This window comes from Emiliania huxleyi (genome assembly GCF_000372725.1).
Source record: "Emiliania huxleyi CCMP1516 chromosome Unknown EMIHUscaffold_125, whole genome shotgun sequence".
NCBI classification, from domain to species: domain Eukaryota; phylum Haptophyta; order Isochrysidales; family Noelaerhabdaceae; genus Emiliania; species Emiliania huxleyi.
Window position 1 is genome coordinate 262,718 of NW_005201338.1, and position 4,361 is coordinate 267,078.

A 4,361-nucleotide genomic window follows, 5' to 3' on the forward strand; every position below is an offset into this window, starting at 1 on the left:
CTACCACGCTTGGGGCATCACGCGGCACGCCTCCCGCACGGCGATGAAGCACGCGGCGCCGACCGTCGACTTGTGGGCTCGCTTCCCCGGCGTCGCGGGCTGCCAGGTCAAGATGCTCAACGGGCTCGACTGCGGCGCCCTGCCCCCTTCGCGTGGCGCTCAGGCCTTGCTCGCGCGCGCCATTCGATTGCTCCGCTCCGACGCGTTCGTCTTTGTCGGACTCGTGGAGCGGTGGCGCGAGTCGGTCTGTTTGCTGCACGCATCGCTCGGCCGAGGCACGGCGCCCGTCGAGGGCGAGATGCAGTCGCTCGGCCACTCCCGCAACTCGGACGCGCGCCGCGGCGGCGGCGGCTGCCGGCTCAAGGACAAGGACGGGGTCTGCTACGGATCGGCAGGACGGGGGTACAACGCGTCGGTGCTGCGCGGCTTCCGCGACGAGCTCGACGAGCCGCTCTACGCGGCGGCAGAGGAGGAGTTTGAGAGGCGGCTGCGCCTCCACCGGGTGGCGGGCGGGCCGGCGGGCGTCGCGGCGGACGTTGCGGCGGGCGCTGCGACGGGCGGGGCTTTGGGCGGGGCGGCGAAAGCGGCGCCCGGGAAGGGGTTGCGTTTTCGGTCCGGAGGGCGCGCAAGGCGATTTGCCAACAGATCCAAGAGAGGGGTGGCGCTGACCTTGGCGGCCCAGCGAAGGGCTCCCCAAGCCGCCGGTAAGGAGAGCCAGGAGGAGGTATCTCGGATGTGAACTCGCGCAGCCGAGAAACGAGGACAACCGATGCATGTCCTCGTGTCCTGTTGCAGTGTCCTGTCATAAAATACAGTGTTCACATCCCACAAGTTTGCAACCCAATCTGAGCCCTGGCTGTCACGTGACACTGTCAGGCTGTTGGCTGTCAGGTGCTGTCAGGTGATCTGTCAGGCTGTCAGGCACTTCAGGCACTGTCAGGTGCCTCTGTCAGACCAGCTGTCAGGTGCTGTCACGTGTCAGTGCTGTCGGGTGCTGTCGGGTGCTTGTCTGACATCAGAGGGCTCTGACACACTATCCACACTTATGACATTATCAAGAGGAGACCAGCAGGACTCTACTAAACATACTCTAGTCGTCTCTACTCTGCCTAGAAGGGGTCCGCCTGGGCGCTGGGGAGCGCAGACTGGCCCACCCGGGCCGCAGATGTGTGGCGGCGCAGGCGCAGGCGGCGGCGCCCCGGCAGCGCGGCACAGACGGCGGCGGCCACCCCCACCCAGACGCCGTAGGCATATGACTGTAGGGCCCCAGAAGGCTAGCTGGTAGCTTCATTTGTAGTAGCACAGCCGCCGGTGCTAGAGAGGGGTCCGCAGAGGTGGGGCGGGAGGGACGGAGGGTTGAGAGAGAGACCCATGACTACATGGACCACACTCACATGTCTTTGCATGTAATAGTTTGTTATACCCTCATGGGGCGCAAGAAAGAGGCTGCACGGCCTGTGTACGGTCTGTGCTGCTCAGGTGCTGCTGTCGGGCTGGTCGGGCTGTCGGGCTCTCAAGGAGCGCTGCTGTCAGGCCACTGTGTGCTGTTGGGCTGTCAGGCAGCTGTCAGGCTGTCACGTTAGGGCCTGACAGCGACGGAGCCCCTCTGATGTCAGACTCTGCTGTCAGGCTGTCAGATACGTGCTGTCAGACTGTCAGAGAAAGGCTAGTTCCATTTCACTGTGGCACAGCTCGCGTTACAAACCTTGATTTGACCATTTGCGCAAAAAGGTACATCTCGGTGCCTTCCAGAGGCAGCTGCCACCCCGCCGAGTGGACGGGCGCACACAGCAGGTGGCGCGGTGTGCGCCCGTCCACTCAGCGGGGTCGCAGCTGCCTCTGCGCGTCCTGTGGATGTACCTTTGTTGCGCGCCGGAGACGACTCGACGCCGCTGAGATTGGAGATCAAGCTCTGACAAGTCACCTGTCGCTCCGTTGACGCCGACGTGACTCACCCGTGCAGATCACATCATGACACGGTCTCGACGCGCTCGGTACGACGCCTGCGACCCGTCTTGGGTCAGGTGGCACGACGCTCATCGCGCCTACCAGCGCTGCCGTACAGGTTGCCACGACGAGGTCGAGCACGCTTCTATACGCTCGCCCAGCCTTCCTTTCCATCCCATTAGGCAGCCTGGGAACGGTGGCGGTCAGAGGCAAAGCCTGCGAGGGGTGGTGGAACCACATGTCACGGCTACTGCCGGCTCGACCCCCCACGATAGCCTCCGGAGGCTGACTTTGCGGCACCATCATCGGACGACGTCGGCGAGTTGAGTCGCTCTCGCGGTAGCCAGATGACCTCTCATACTAGTATCATCGGCCATGGCCGCAGGAAGCGCGGGGGATTCCGCTGGGAGCAACACGGAGCTCCGTTGGACGCGTTTTCAAGATTAGCGTGTCAGAGTGAATTGGAAGGCCGACTACACGGTAAGGCATACGGACCTTGCAGAAAACCTTTTCCTTCTAAGCAGGGCTACACAATGACCCTATAGTGTGTGGGTGTTCCTGGCGAGTTGTGATGAGTAGAATTAGACTAGCCAATACTATTTTGAAGTTCATATATGAAAATACCAACTTGCCTATGTGCACGTCTCCGCCGCGGCGGCCCGGAGGCGGCCCGGCGGAGCGGTCAGAGCAGCACTGCGCGGGCCGGCGATCGACTCTCGACTATAGTACGGGCTCTATTGAATGGCCTCAAGGTGCTCTCTAGGGCTGCCCTATTCCGCTCGCCCGGCTACGTCGCCGGGCTTCGAAGGAAAAGGTTTCGCTCGGCACGGCGTCGGAGAGCAAACTTCGACGTTCGTCCTATAGTGGAAGCTGGACGCACGTAGGCAAGTGGCCCATGACCAGGCGGGCTGCTGCTCAGAATCTGGGCCGTCGGCGCTCGCTCTCGCGCTCTTCATAACGGCGTTGCCCCCTCCCTCCCGCGCCGACGTTGGGCAGCCCGACCACGACAACGTCAGCGCCGCTGGCCTGCAACTCGAGGCGCCTTTGAATGAGCACGAGCCGGTGCGCGGCGGCGGCGCGGGTGATGCAGCCCAAGGTGACGGCGACGGCAGAGGGGGCGGCGCCGGCGGCGGAGGAGGCGGCAGCGGCGGCGATGGCCGCGGGGCCGGCCCGCCCGCCTTTGCTGCTGGTGCTGTGGGCATCATCACAGCTCAGCGGCGGTGTGCGACCAGGGCCAGTGGTAGACTTTCGACGCGGTGAGGCTGCTCTCTGAGCAATGACACTAGCAAGAGCATCATGTGTGTCATCGGAGTCACTTGTATTACGATACCACCACGCCGCCACGCTCGCAAGGGCCGCCTAAGCGCCTAAGCACCCTAAGCACCCCCCCGCTTAGGCCGCTTAGGCGCTTAGGCGAGTGACGGCCGGCTGCCCGGGGCCTGGCGTGCCTCCGCCGTGGGCTGAGCGCCCGGGAGAGCCACTCTGCAAGTGGTGTGCGAGCGTGTAGCCTTTAGCGTGCAGTCGGCCATTATATATTAAATCTCAAGAATTCTCTGTGAATATAGATTCTCATTGAGTGTACTAACCCCTGTAGGACATATCCACACTTTACACACACATTGAGTCCTTTCACAGCAGCAGTTCTCATGGCAGACACGGGTGACACGGGTGACACGGGTGACACGGCACTTTTTTGAGATTCGAGAAATTCGCAAAAAAATTCCGCAAACTTGCAAGTTTGCGGAAAAAAATCAATCTGCCAGAAAGTTTTTTGAGGGACCCGTGTCGCGTGTCGCCGTGTCAGAAAAAATATTTTTTTTCTCCCTGACTCCCTCCCTCCCCCCTCCCCCCGCACCCCCCTCCCTCCCTCCCCCCGCACCCCCCTCCCTCCCACCCCGTCGGGTCTGTCAAACGTGCAAGTTAGAGAGGACAAAAAAAGAAAAGAAAAATTACCACCGACCAAACCCCTCTCCCTCCCTCCCCAATACCCCCACCCACCCTCCCCAGTAACCCGGAGGCTTGAAGCGGCCTCCACCCCCCCCTGGAACCAAAATCCGAATCTCTTTGTCTAACCCCCTAAACAAATAAAAGTACGGCGCTCCGGAACCGCAGGTTTTGAGCGCCGGTACCGGCATTTGCCCGGTACCGCCCAAGCGAGGTACCGGTCGAGAGAGAGATGTCAGCGGCGGCCCAGGATGACAGAATTGGCCTTCGCCAGACTGAGGACTATTGTGCGCCTCGGCGAGGCGGTTCCGGACATCCCGATTCCGAGCGCGGTGGACTTCATCTTGCCGGTCAACTGCCGGCGGTCGACAGCTGCTCGGCCGAGCAGCGTCGGGTACCGCCGGCAAGATGAACTCACCTGAAGCTGAGCCGCGGCATGCGGGGCGGCACGCCGCTGCTCGAACGGCAGT